Raw genomic sequence first — 15,790 nt, forward strand, 5'->3', positions numbered from 1 at the left:
ACATATAACTTTTTGATCGCTTTTATTTTTATTATGAGGTGAAGTGGGCTAACATTGCAAATCTGCCAGTGTTTTTTATTTTTATTTTTTATGGGGTTCTCCGTGTGGTATATTCGATAAGATACTTTTTTTCTCTAGGTTGATACAGTTATAGCGATACCAAATTTATATTGTTTTATTCATGGTATACCTGTGACAGGAACAGCACTATCAAGTGCCTTTTGCGCAGTTGCATTAGAAGGTATATCTGAGGTCTAACTAATAGTTCACTTGCAATATGCAGTTAGCAATGACTATTTGCAGATTGGTTGAGTATGATCTGGTATGGTTGTATGCAATTTGGATTACAATATGGAATCTGAATGCTTGCAATTTGAAACTTGCAATTGAATTTGTATGGTTGCAATTGTAGTTTGGTGGGACTGTAAGTAAACACATATACTGTATATCTAGTTCAGTATACAGTTCTAAACACAATACTAACAATATGAACTTTATATAACTGTTTTAAATACCTATATTGGCCTCTTGTTCCCATAAAACTCAGCTCTAAGTGGAGTGAATGTCTCTTCAGATCCTGTCTCTGGTGAATAATGATTCTAGCAGCAGGAGCTGGGGGATTGGTGAAAACTCTTGCTGTATGAGAAGGTTGCTGTGATTGGTCTAGACTTCTGCCCAGTAACAAAAGATTAACACTATACTTTCTGTTGTTTCTGCTGTGTCACTGAGTTTACCTTACATTACAAAATGAATCTTAAAGCCATATTATCTTTTTCTGCTTCTGTGAACACAAAATATATAACAGTTATATGACATCCAAAACATGATGTCACAGTAAATAACTCTGCTTTTGTCTTTAACACATAAACATAGGAACTGTATTAATGCTATTGGCAGGTTTAGCTGTATACACATATAAGCTATACTAGCAATCTAGGACAGGTCTTAGCTGAACAGCTACACTCCCACCAAAATTACCTCTAATTCTATGTTCTTAGTGGTAGGACTTGAACATGAATTTGAGGAATTTTCTATCGGGTTCTCAACTTCCAAGTGTCTTTTATCACTCTCAAGTAGAACAACTAACTTCTGTATCGGACGTTCCAACTTGAGTGGAGTAGTGAGACGTTTTCCTTTTTTGTCAAGTTTTGAGTCTCCTATTTGTAAAAACACTCTTCCTACTAGTTTGTCTTCATCCTTTTGAGCTTTTAGAACTTTGGTCAATTTCCGTTGACTTCTAGCTAAATCTTCTTCTTTTACTAACACTATGTCACCAACTTGGACAATTCTTCTGGGTGTTTGCCATTTACTTCTTAGCATAAGATTGGCTAAGTACTCTTATTCCAAAACTGTTCTGGTAGATATAGAACTCTTCGCCATCTCCTTCTGGCATATGAATCCTCTTTGGTGAACTTGCCATGCGGCGGCTGTATGTAATCAGACTTAAGGTGAAGTAGATGGTTGGGAGTTAAAGGGTCCAAACTTGTTGGATTGTTGACGTTATCAACAGGGCCGTCTTTACCGCGGGGCAAAAGGGGCAGCTGCCCCGGGCCCAGTTGCTCCTGGGGGGCCCAAGCAGCACTCGGTGACCAACAAGACTTTTTAGCCTTAGCTGCCGAATATTGCGGCGGGGCATGGGAGCTGTGTGCTGCGCACAGGGCCGGCCTTTGGGCTGTGCTTACTACTAGCACGGAGTCACGGTCCGGACTATAGAAAGAGACTGAGTGAGGAGGGGGCGGGGCCCGCGGCCGCTCTGCGCTCCGCTCTGCTGCCTGGCCTGCCTGTCTCTTTAACAGAGCAGACCAGTGGCTGCTGGAGCGTGACGCAGCTGCCGCACAGGCAGAGAGAAGAAGGAGGCGGAGCGAGCACGAGCGCCAGCCAGCAGCCACAACAGACACAGCCTGAGCCAGCCAAGCAACTTACAGGTATTTGGTAGTGCAAAGTACAATTTTGTACAAAGATAACAACTGGATGGATCCCATCTGCCACTAGCCCACGATGGAGTGGGAGTAATGTGCCATGGGCGAGCTCATAGAGGACAGGGGGACAGTGTGTATATGTGGACAGCAGTGATGTCACTGATGTAATATATTACTTATGTGGACAGCGGTGATGTCACTGATGTAATATATTACTTATAAGTGATATATTACATCAGTGACATCACCACTCTCCACATATAAGTAATATATTACATCAGTGACATCACCACTCTCCACATATAAGTAATATATTACATCAGTGACATCACCACTCTCCACATATAAGTAATATATTACATCAGTGACATCACCGCTGTCCACATAAGTAATATATTACATCAGTGACATCACTGCTGTCCACATATACCGGTAAGTAATATATTACATCAGTGACATCACCGCTCTCCACATATAATGTTATATTACATCAGTGACATCACCGCACTCCACATATAAGTGATATTTTACATCAGTGACATCACCGCTCTCCACATATAAGTGATATATTACATCAGTGACATCACTGCTGTCCACATATACCGGTAAGTAATATATTACATCAGTGACATCAACGCTCTCCACATATATGTGGAGAGCGGTGATGTCACTGATGTAATATATCGCCTATATGAGGACAGCGGTGATGTCACTGATGTAATATATCACTTATATGTGGAGAGCGGTGATGTCACTGATGTAAAATATCACTTATATGTGGAGCGCGGTGATGTCACTGATGTAATATAACATTATATGTGGAGAGCAGTGATGTCACTGATGTAATACATCATTATATGTGGAGAGTGTTCATGTCACTGAAGCAATACAGCGCTCCAGATGGCGACCAAAATGGTCGCCAATGCGCCTTCAAATTTGCAGATGGTAACAAGACTTGTCATAGGCTACAGGCCTGAGGTCTATTTGGTAGTGAAATCCCAGCGCAGGCAGGTGTGATGATGTCATCACGCCCGCCTGTGCCAGGACGCGGGGAGGTGTGCGCGTCTGCGTTGCACCATCCCTCGCCGTACCAGCAGCTAGTGAGCGCCAGTGAAAAGACACAGGTGAGTATAAGATTCTTTTTAGGGTGTGGGAAGGCGGGATCCAGGGGGCCCAAGTAAATTCTTGCCCAGGGTCCAATCAATATTAAAGACGGCCCTGGTTATCAACTGTAAGTGGAAGACTGTTAACAATAGACTAATAGAATTACTTCATAGAATTGGGTCCTATGTGAAGCATCATCTATTCTTTTGGCGTTCTTTTTCAACACTGAACTTAACCTCCCTGACGGTATTCCCGAGCGTGACTCGGGGTTAATTTTCGCTGCCAGAAGCGGTAACCCCGAGTCACGCTCGGGGTACATTGCAGAGGGAGCAGCGGGTGTCCTTACCTAATCCCGGCGATCCAGCGATGTTCCCCGCTGTGATCGCCGGTGAGAGCCCCGGCGGATGTCTCATCTCTCTTCCTGGTTCCGCCTCTGTGAGCCGCAGCGCCTCACAGAGGCGGAACTGGGCGGGAGATAAAAAAAAAAATACATTGTATAAAAGTCAAACACACACATAAAGTTAGGTGATACAATCCTGTCAGATTACACTATCACCTCAGATTTGACAGATTTGACATCTGATCATTCTACACTGCCCTGGCTGCCCTTTTAGCTGTTTTTTCTAAGCAAAAAAAAAAATATAAAAAAAAAATATATTTTTTACCATGGCATCAAAGCGTCACTTTAGTATCACCAAAGCGGGTTTGGATCAGATAAGTGACAGCGACAGCGACACAGAGCCCCTCGCAGAATTGAGCGACAGCGATAGCGATTCGTGGAAAGATTCATCATCCGACTCTGAACCTGACCAGAGAAGTGGCGACAGCGACGAATCTGCACTTGAGCTCAGTGAGGTGCGCTCTTGGTGCCCTATTGATTGCGGTATGGATGCAGTACCACCGCCAAGATTCCCGTTTACAGGATCGCCTGGGATGAAGGTAGACGTTGATCACAATGATCCTTTGGCGTACCTAAAATTATTTCTGACGGATGACGTCATTGAAAAGATTGTCACGGAGACAAACCGCTACAAAGAGCAGCAATCCACTACTCTGCACAGCAAGTTTTCCAGAACCAGAAAATGGGAACCGGTGAGTAAGGAGGACATATGGAAATTTCTGGGGCTAATACTTCTTCAGGGGGTGGTGGGGAAACCCCTGCAGAAATGGTACTGGACTACCAATAAATTGCTGGCAACCCCATTTTTTGGCACCATCATGTCCGAGTACCGATTTTCCCTCATAATGAAGAATTTACACTTCACCAACAATGAGGAATTTGACGAAGCCACACATCCAGCGCCAAAACTGAAGAAGATCTGGGAAGTATTCCAAATGATCATAACCAATTTCCAGCAGGCCTATGTGCCAGACAGAGACATCAGCATTGATGAAAGTCTGATGGCTTACAAAGGACGCCTCAGCTGGATTCAATACATCGCATCCAAGAGAGCGCGGTTTGGAATAAAATCCTATATGCTCTGCGAGTCTACAACTGGCTATATATGGAATTCCATCATATACACCGGCAAAGGAACACAATTCAACCCCAGGTACAGCGGCTATGGGATGGCAACGTTATCAGTCCTTTCACTGCTTGAACCATTGCTCAATCAGGGGTATTTTGTGACAACAGACAACTTTTACACGTCGCCTGAGCTGTACGAGTTTCTACTAAAAAACAAGACTGACGCATATGGAACCGTTAGGGCCAACCGACGTGGCCTGCCATGTATGTTTTCCAAGAAAAAACTGAAAACAGGAGAAATGGTGGCCTGGCAGAAAGGAAAGATGATGGCAATGCGTTGGCGTGACAAAAAAGACGTGTGCCTAATGAGTACAGTACATAACACCTCCACTACCACGGTCCACACAAGAGGTGGGAAAGATGTCATAAAGCCACAACTTGTGATCGACTATAATAACACCATGGGAGGAGTCGATAGAGCCGATCAGGCGATGACATTCTATCCAGCTATGCAGAGGCAACAAAAAAAATACTACAAAAAAATATTCAGGCATCTCCTGGAACAATGTCTGTGGAATGCCTATATACTGCACAAAGGAAAGAGTGACAAGCCTCTTGTTCACTCTGACTTCATCTGGAAGGTGGCGGAGCAGATTTTTGTGAACTACCAAACGTCATCAGTGGCCGTGAACAGATCTGGACGTCGCGCTGTTGACGTTGTAAACCCAGAGAGGCTGACTGGTCGTCACTTTATGGCAGCACCTACAAGGATGTGTGTAGTTTGCTGCTCAAAGCGAGATGGAAATGGAAAAAAAATCCGAAAGGAAACCAGGTTCCATTGCCCTGATTGTGACGTTGGTCTATGTGCAGTCCCATGTTTCAAAATTTACCACACCCAGGATGTTTACTGAATTTTCTTTTGTTTGACAAATTTCATTATTTATTACATTACTGAATAAAATTATATTATTTATTAGATTATAACTCATGATTTTATTTTTTCGAACTTTATCACATCTGAGAGGTCTACTAGAGTCTTCTTTGGTCAGGTTTAAGTAAGTAATTACTAAGAATTGCAGGCCTACAATACATAACACCAAATTTCAATGCAAAAAAATGGTACCACTTTTGGAACAAAATTCCTGACATAATCATACCGCCAGGGAGGTTAACACATTTCTCACAGTTCTGATTTGTCTTTCCCAAACTCCTCCTGTATGGCTTGTATGTGGAGCATTTATATGAAAATTACACTGTTTCTCTAACAAATACTCAGTTACTTATTCTTTATCAATCTATTTTAGCGCTTTCTTCAATTCATTCTTTGCTCCGACAAAATTAGATCTTTGGTCAGATCTAAGCTCTCTGACAGTACCTCTAATGGCTATGAAACATCTTAAAGCATTGATGAATGCGTCAGTTAACACATCTAACATTTCAAGGTGAATTGCCCTGGAGCTTAGACATGTAAATATTAGTCCATATCTCTTGTACTCCTTGCGGTTCTGTTTGGTGAAGAATGGGCCAAAACAATCCATTCCGCTATAAAGAAATGGTGGTGATGGGTTTATATGATCTGACGGTAAATCTGCCATTCTTTGTTCTTCTGTAGGTCTACGTGCCTTTCTGCAGACTACACATTTACTTATATACTTTGCTATAACTTTTCTTCATTTCACAATCCAGTAACCACCTTCTCTCAAACAGCTTTGGGTAAAGCGTCTTCCTTGATGCAAGGATATGTTGTTGTAGTGATCAATAATCAATCTTGTGAAGGTAGAATTTTTGGGTAGAATTGCTGGATGCTTCACTCTGCTAGGTAACGATGCATTTTCCAGTCTCCTTCCCACCTTCAGTATACCATCCTGCAGAACAAGATTAAGCTTGTACAATGGGTGGTTGTTTGGAATCCTTTTAGGTTCTTGTCTAAGTCTCTTTAACTCTTCACTGTAGAATCTCTGTTGAATGAGTCTTATGACTGTTCCTTCAGCTTTCAGTCTTTCTTCTACATTCAATGATTGCTTCTTTCTGATTCCCTTTGCCAAACGTTGAATTTGAGCTACTACGTTTATGACTGTATTCCATTTTTAACATCTGCCTAGTCTTTTAAGTATGTAATCTTGATACTTGACAACAGTGCTCAATGTTTGTACAACTTTTACTTCTGGATCACCCATAGACAATTCTGTGTAACCTTTATTGGGCATGATTTCCTTTTCCCAAAGGAACTCTGGGCCTGTGAACCAGTTTGAATTATTTGATTCTTTTACATTCAGGCCTCTTAAAGCATGGTCTGCTGGGTTATGCTTTGTGTCAATGTGACGCCAATGTTCTGGATTTGTTATTTCCAGAATTTTCTCAACTCTGTTGGCGACAAAGATATGGAATCTTCGAGCTTCGTTGTTTATGTGAGTCTGTCCAAAAATATTCTTCATCTATTTTCAATTCCAATTCCTCTCTCAGAAACTTGCATACTGATGCTGAAGCAACAGCTGCTGTCAGTTCAAGTCATGGTATTGTCTGAATACTGGTAGGTGCAACTCTGGCCTTTACCATAACCAGGGCACAGTGTATCTTTTCTTCTTCTATTACTCTGATGTAGGAGCACTGACCATAACCATAACTACTGACATCTGAAAAATGATGAAGTTCTATTTTCTTGTACTTTCTGAAATCATGAGGTACAAAACATCTGGGTATTCAAACTTCTCTCAAGTTTTTCAAGTCTCTTATCTAACTCTCCCACCTTGGCCTCAAATTTTCAGATATGGGCTCATCCCACCCCAAGTTCCTGTCTGCATAATTCTTGCAGTATTTCTTTTGCTCTGAGGATTACTTGGGCTAAGAATCCCAATGGATCATATATAGAAGCCACTGCAGAAAGAATGGTACGTCTAGTGGCAACTTTCCCTTCAATAGATACTTCAAAGAAGAACTTATCGTTTTCTACATTCCACCCCAATCCAAGTACGTTCTGAACTGGAAGATGATCATAATTGAGATCTACATTCTTCATTGTTTCTGCAAGTTCAGAGTCACTGATGGATTCCAGTACCTCTCTGTTGTTTGAGATGAATTTGTGAAGGCGCAGGTTTCCTCTTGCGCATAACTCTTGGCTTTCTTTCACTAGTTTGATTGCAGATTCTGTAGACTCTAGACTTATGACACCATCGTCTACATAGAATTTTTTCTTCAGAAAATTTGCTGCTGATAGGCAATCTTTTTTATTCTTATTAGCCAGGTACTTCATACCATAATTGGCGCAACCTGGATATGATTCTGCTTCAAACAAATCTGTATTCTGCTGGCTCTGTATCTGTATCTCCATCCCCCATCATAGAAACCTCAGGAAGTCTCTATCTTCATTTTTCACATAAAACTGGTGGAACATCTTTTCAACATCACACATGACCGCTACGGGATACTTTCTGAATCTACAGAGTACTCCAGTCAGAGTGTTTGTAAGATCTGGTCCTTTTAGTAGATGTTAATTTAATGCAACACCATTGTACTTTGCTGAGCAATCAAATACTACTCTAATCTCATCTGGTTTCTTTGAGTGGTAAACACCTTGATGTGGACTGTACCTCACTTCTCCTTCTTTAGGTTGGTTATTAACTTTCTCTGCATGTCCTTCTTCGAGGATGCCTTCCATGAATTTCAAATAATCCGGCTTGATTTTGGGATCTCTTCCCATCTTTTTCTTCAAACATTTCAATCTTGTTGGGGCAAGATTTCTGTTATTTGGCAGACGAGGTCGTTCTCTAAAAGGTAAGGGCATTTCAAGATGACCTTGTTGATTCTGATGAATATTTTCTTCTAGATTGTTTACGAACTTTATGTCTTCTTGGGATACACTCTTTTCTTTAGAACTTATGTCTGCAAAGTCGGATTCAAGGATCTTGATTACTTTTGCTGGACTTACAGTTTGTAACTCTTGGACAGATATTCGATGACACAATCCTGTGACCTGTCTTGAGTTTGCGATCTGCTGTTTTCCTCCAACAACACCCCATCCTAGATCAGTTTGAACAGCGTAGGGTTCACCCTTTCCTCCTGTGATTACCTTTTCGTAGTACCAAGGCTTCGGGACAATCGTAGCCTATCAACAGTCCAACACCAAACTCCTTCAGCGGAGACATTTCATAAGATATAACAGATAGGTGCTCCCATTCATTGGTTTCACATATCTCTATCTAGAGGTATATCATCTTTTGTATAAGCTGGAGGTAGATCTAATGTGCAGTTTGAATGAAGTCCTCTAACTCTCAGTCCTTTGACCCTTTGACTGTTCACTAATGTGTCTCTCCCCGTCATTGTTGTGAGTTTGAGCTTCACCGATTCTGTAGCCACTTGTAATTTCTTGCAGATTTCTTGATCAATGAAGGTGACGTTACTCTGGGCATCCAGTAGCGCATAGGCGTATACCTTCTTGTTCCTCCTTTTAGGATTTTAAATGCACACTGGTATAACTATTGATGTGCCATTGCTTTCTCCTTCCCTCACTCTGCAAGAGAATACAGATACTTTCTTTTCTTCCTTAGTATCTTTAGGTATTGAGGATTTATCCTTCTTTGGACGTTCTTCATGTAGTGGTGTAGGATGGCATCCTGTATGTGGCCTTTTTCTTACACTCCTTAGTAACATGGCCTTTTCTTAGGCATCTGAAACACAGTTGGTTATCCAGCACAAATTTTTTCTTTTCTTCTGGGGACTTCGCCTTCAATTGTTGGCACTTATGTATGGAGTTGTTCTCCCCACTTAAAGGTAGTCTGAAGATTTGTCGGTTCTGTCTCTCTACTGATCCCAGTAGTGACTTTGGACTTACTCTCGTAGGTATCTGGACTTTTAGCTGCTGTGTTGGTTGCAAAGCTAGTTGCTCTTGCACGTCTTATCTTTCTTGCAGGCCTTTCTTCTAAGGATTTTAAGACGTAAGATGATGTTACTGGATTACATGCTATCCGTGCTTCCTTATTGGTGAACTCAGAGAACTCTTTAAAACTTGGGAAGTTCTTGCCTAGATCTAACTGTTCAGTCACATAGCGATTCAGTCTAAAACCCACTTCTTCAGGTAGCTTAGTTAGCATCCTGTGGTTTTCTAGATAGTCGTTCAGTACTTCCAGTCCTTGAAAATGTGGGTTGGCATTGCTGCATGCTTGCAGGAAGTCACCGTACTCTTGGAGTCTGAAGTGTTCTTAAGGACCTATTTTAAGCCAGTTATTCAATTTCTCTCTAAAAGCTATTTGTATTAAAAAAAAAGGATGACCATATCTTGCATTTAATTTTTCTCAAGCTTGCTTGTAGGATTCTTCATCTTTTCTATAGAAGTTACCTTCAAGAAGTTTCTTTGCTTCCCCACCAACATATCTCTGAAGATAGAATAACTTGTCGATTGGACTGAAGCAATGATGCTCAATGATCATTTCGAAGCTTGCCTTCCACTCTATGAACTTCAGTACATCTCCTGAAAATACAGTGGGTTCCAGAACAGGAAGTCTAGCTAGGACTGTTCTCTGTGGTCCTGCTGGGACAATGGTTGTAACACTCTCCTGAGCATTGTCGTGACATTTAGGAATAGAATCACCGGGTTCTATTTTCTGACTTAGTTCTGAATTAGGTGAGTCCTTTTTTTCATCTTTTCAGGTAGAGATAGAGGGTAAATTCACACACATTTTTTTCTAACACTGGACTAGGCCTTTGTTTTTCTGAGCAGAGATGGAAGGATAATAACTTATTCTCTCACTTAATGCTGGATATTCCCTTCCATTCTAATGGGCGTAAGTAGGAAAGTAGGAGTCTGCTTCTTCACTTAGAACAGATCTAAACCTATGACTACTCTGATTCATATCCTCTTCGTGTACTCTGAGTCTGGCTTCTATAATCTTAATTCCTTTTTGCCTTTCCAGACTTTTTATCTGTTGGCGCTGTGCATCCATTTCAGCTTCCATCTGATGGCATTGTGCATCCTTTTCAGCTTCCTTTTCAGTATCAGTTGGCGCTGCACCTCGATGGCAGCTTCCATTTAAATTTCTGCTCTCCTGACAACAAGTTGTTCAGCTAATTCCTTGCTTTTGGCTAAAGTATTTAACTCTGATATGTGGGTGGCACTGCTAGCGAAGGAAGTCACACTTGAGATTGTGGTTCCCCCTAAGGACCTAGCATAGTCTCTCCATTTTCCACTTCTCATACATTCTGGTGAACTTTTTTCCTTTTAATGCTGCTTCTTGCTCCAAATTTTCCAGTATCTTTTGGGGTCGGGTTTCTGGCACTTGGTGAACGTCGTTCATCTGTTTGGGCTATATTTGTTTGAGGCAAGACTAATGCTGCTTCAGACTCTTTTATCTCAGACAGGTTCACTTGCTCTTACCCCTCTACTCTATCTATCTTTGTATCCTCTAACAGTGGCATGGCAATACTAGGTTCAGACATTTTACTTTAAATGCGATACTGCCAAATGCAGAAATAAATGACTGTCACTTTAAATACAACAGCGATAAACGCAGGCAATAAATGACTTTCACTTTAAATGCTTTAGAGTCTGTGTACTGCAAACTGTCCTTTGTTTTTATTTAAAGTCTCTTATTTATGAACACAAAACTGTCTCTTTATGCCAAAGCCTATATGCAATGATAAGTAATAAAAGGAAAGCTCTGACCTTATTCTGAAGAGCAGGATACTGCGATCTGAAGGTTGCTGGAACAAATGTCAGTCTTAAAGGAGACTTGTCTTTTGTTGATGTGATGTGATGCGATGCTCTGCGCTGACTTGCGATGCTCTGTGCAGACTTGTGATGCTCTGCGCTGAGTTGCGATACTCTGTGCAGACTTGCGATGCTTTGTGATGACTTGCGATGATCTGTGATGACTTGCGATGCGCTGGCTTGGATACACTGCTGCAGGCTTTGGGCCTAGTGGTGGGAACTAGCTGACTGCAGTACGTGGTCTCTTCGTGGATAGTGGTGCAGGCACTCTAGCTCTGGACTTTGGCCTCCCACCATGCGTCTCTTTCTCTCTCTAGGGATCACAGGAGGGTTGGCACTCTTTTGCCTTTGCCGTTCTGCCACTTTAAGAGTCGGCTGCAGTTTGACTAATCCACACGTTCTATGGGCTTTATGGTAGCTACGCTGAGGTGTGTTTGCTTGCTTATTAAGGGAACAGTTGCTGCGCAGTGATATATGCTGGCGCTCTGCTGCTCTAATGCGCTCTTTACTGTGCAAGTTGAGGAGCGCTATCGCTTTGACCTCTGAGGGCAAATAGTTCCACTGTGGCAGGCGCAGCACTATAAAGTGCCTTTTGCACTGTGGCATTAGAAGAATTTAGATATCTCTGACTTTTAGTCTAACCAGACTGTCTGTTTCTCTGTAATTCCTCTAGCGCCCTTCTATAGAAACAGTAGGTTTAAAGAGCACACCAAATGCTTCAAATAACGTATTTATTAACTTCAACTTTTCTTCATATATAACACTGCCTCCTCCGCAGCAGATAGTCTATGTACAAAACATGTGTTGAAAAGATATCACAAAATGGCGGTATGCATAAGATGGTGATTCAACTGTTCAATCTTGTCATTCAACATAAAATGGTGGATATATTTCTCTCTTGAGTATCTGTACTCACTTTAAGTTATTTAAGCACTTTAGGATCTTGCAATTGAATTTGTATGGTTGCAATTGTAGTTTGGTGGAACTGTAAGTAAACACATATACTGTATATATAGTTCAGTATACAGTTCTAAACACAATACTAAAAATATGAACATTATATAACTGTTTTAAATACCTATTTTGGCCTCTTGTTCCCATAAAACTCAGCTCTCAGTGGAGTGAATGTTTCTTCAGCTCCTGTCTCTGGTGAATAACGATTCTAGCAACAGGAGCTGGGGGAATTCCCAGACAGGCTGTCTATGAGGCTGGCTTGATTGGTGAAAACTCTTGCTGTATGAGAAGGTGGCTGTGATTGGTCTAGACTTCTGCCCAGTAACAACAGATTAACACTATGCTTTCTGTTGTTTCTGCTGTGTCACTGAGTTTACCATACATTACAAAATGAATCTTAAAGCCATGTTATCTTTTTCTGCTTCTGTGAACACGAAATATAACAGTAATATGACATCCAAAACATGATATCACAGTAAATAACTCTGCTTTTGTCTTTAACACATAGACATAGGAACTGTATTAATGCTATTGGCAGGTTTAGCTGTATACACATATAAGCTATACTAGCAATCTAGGACAGGTCTTAGCTGGCCAGCTACAATACCACTTTTATATCATCAAATCACTTTTTATTAAACTTTTTTTTTTTCATTCCTACATCACCAAATCAAAGACCCCTAACTTTTTTATTTTTTCGTCAATGTAGCTGTTTGAGAGTTTGTTTTTAGCAGGACGGGCTTTAATTTTTACTGGTACAATTTTGGGGTCTATATGAATTTTATTCTGTGGGTTGATATGGGTTGACGGTTATTGGTATTTGCCTCACCTGTGGTTGCCGCTGGCAACATTATGTATGTGGCAGCTTTCTATGCTGTGCATGCGGTTGCACCTAGCACCTTTCTGTCAGGTGTGTGTGTATGTGTGCACTGTGTTTTATGTATTGTGTGCACTTCCCTTTAATGTGTGTTTCCCTTCTCTGGTGCTGGAAGGGTTAACTCCCTTCCCAGTGTGTGTGTGTGTCACTGGGTGTGTTCGACTGTGGGGTGTGGCTTCTTGGCCTATAAAGCCTCACTGTTTGCTCAGGTCTGTGGGTTGTTTCAGCCATGCTTGCTGGAGCAGCCTCTTGTGTTTCTATCTGCCAGTGAGAGCCACCCCTGTGGTCATAAAGAGAATGACACTTTATGTTTTATGTCATGTTGTATGTGATGTCCATGTGATGTACTGTTGGGACCTTTGTTCGTTTGGTTTGTGCAGCTAATGGTTCTGGATTCTGTGTGTGCTCTGGGATCCAGTCAGCAAGGCTGTGGCAGGTTGGTGGAACTCCTTAGTTCACCTGCCATTTCCATTAGTCTGTTTCGGTTCCCCTTTTTTCCAGCAGCTTGGCCATTGAGACTCCTGCTCCTCCGTACCTTGGAGGAGTAGGTCGTCTTACCCAGCTCCTAGCTCAGGGATCTGTGGAGGGTAAGTCAGGGCTCCGAGGTTCCTGCGCATGGGTCCTCCTACCTTAAAGGTCGGCCCATGCAGGTAGGAGTTAGGGTCAGGTTAGGGATGCTTGAGGAGGTGACCTGCTCCCTATCCTGTTCTCCTGGCCGAGCAGCCACAACATCATCTGGCATCGCACAGCTGAGGATTTTCCCCATTCTCAGCCGTGACAGTATGACCACAGAGGCTTCTCACGTGGCGTTCCCTCGAAAGAGGGTGAAGCATGTACCGCCGTCTCCGGAAGGGGTACATGCGCGCTCTTCGGAGGGAGAGCGTTATGGGGGTTTCGCCGTTGACGGCGAGGTGAGTGGCTTTTCCCCGCCACTTCCTCACCGTGTTCGTTTGGCGTCCCCTGTTATTTTTATCCCCTCACCCTGGTGTTTTTTGGTGTGGGGTGCACACCTTCGGAAGAGGGTGCAGCATGCAGTGCCATCCCCTTGTGGCCTGCATGCGCGTTCTCCGGAGGGAGAACGTCTCGGGGGGATCACCGTTAACGGCACGGTTGGTGGCTTATTCCCCGCCACCTTACCTTCCGTGTCCGTGTTGGTGATCCCTCATCCCTCTCCATGTTCCCATCTCTGGTCGTTTGCTGGCATCACTCTGTAAGTGGTCCGGCTGCGTGCTGGTTAGGAGTGTCTGCTGGCAGCGACTGGAGTGGGGACGTGATTGGAGAGTCCCCTCGTCCACTCTCAGTGGTTCCATTCCCGTGTCGCTGTGTCGGGCTGCAGGCCTCGCTGGACTGGCTGAGTGTGTGCTGGGAGAGGATGCAGCTGCCAGCCACTTCCTGGGAACCATGTCCTGAGAGTGGACGTTCCCTTCTCCTATCCCCTTGTGCGAGTCTCTCACCAGTTTCCTTTTTTTTTTGGTGGGGGGGCTTTGAGGGGTGGGAGTGTCACGGCCATGGCCATGACCGTGACTCCTGAACCGCATGCGGTTATCAGCGGTTCAGTTTGGTTTTCAATCACAGGTGAGGGCAGTGGTATTTGCCTCACCTGTGGTTGCCGCTGGCAACGTTATGTATGTGGCAGCTTTCTATGCTGTGCATGCGGTTGCACCTAGCACCTTTCTGTCAGGTGTGTGTGTATGTGTGCACTGTGTTTTATGTATTGTGTGCACTTCCCTTTAATGTGTGTTTCCCTTCTCTGGTGCTGGAAGGGTTAACTCCCTTCCCAGTGTGTGTGTCACTGGGTGTGTTCGACTGTGGTGTGTGGCTTCTTGGCCTATAAAGCCTCACTGTTTGCTCAGGTCTGTGGGTTGTTTCAGCCATGCTTGCTGGAGCAGCGTCTTGTGTTTCTATCTGCCAGTGAGAGCCACCCCTGTGGTCATAAAGAGAATGTCACTTTATGTTTTATGTCATGTTGTATGTGATGTCCATGTGATGTACTGTTGGGACCTTTGTTCGTTTGGTTTGTGCAGCTAATGGTTCTGGATTCTGTGTGTGCTCTGGGATCCAGTCAGCAAGGCTGTGGCAGGTTGGTGGAACTCCTTAGTTCACCTGCCATTTCCATTAGTCTGTTTCGGTTCCCCTTTTTTCCAGCAGCTTGGCCATTGAGACTCCTGCTCCTCCGTACCTTGGAGGAGTAGGTCGTCTTACCCAGCTCCTAGCTCAGGGATCTGCGGAGGGTAAGTCAGGGCTCCGAGGTTCCTGCGCATGGGTCCTCCTACCTTAAAGGTCGGCCCATGCAGGTAGGAGTTAGGGTCAGGTTAGGGATGCTTGAGGAGGTGACCTGCTCCCTATCCTGTTCTCCTGGCCGAGCAGCCACAACATCATCTGGCATCGCACGGCTGAGGATTTTCCCCATTCTTTTTTTTTTTGGTCAAATCTTTATTTTATTTTCCATCACATTACAGCAAACAATATGACATTGTTTAGCGACAACAATTAACAATAAACTGCTCCATCATCTATATAGGTCACATATAAGCAATAATCAGTGCTATTTATGAGAATATTTGATATGATATATAATCACACGGCTAACATAAATCTACCTCAGTCAATGAATGTTCTACTAATGCATACGGAACAAACTGGCCCTCCTAAACACCCTTGATATTACAATTATATCTTCCAATTATTGATACTTAAGGCTTAAACCCAGTCAAACTTGCCTTCAGTACCTTATGACAATCCTGTCATTCATCATCAATTATTACTTT

The sequence above is a fragment of the Bufo gargarizans genome, chromosome 2 (genome assembly GCF_014858855.1).
Source record: "Bufo gargarizans isolate SCDJY-AF-19 chromosome 2, ASM1485885v1, whole genome shotgun sequence".
NCBI classification, from domain to species: Eukaryota; Metazoa; Chordata; class Amphibia; order Anura; family Bufonidae; genus Bufo; species Bufo gargarizans.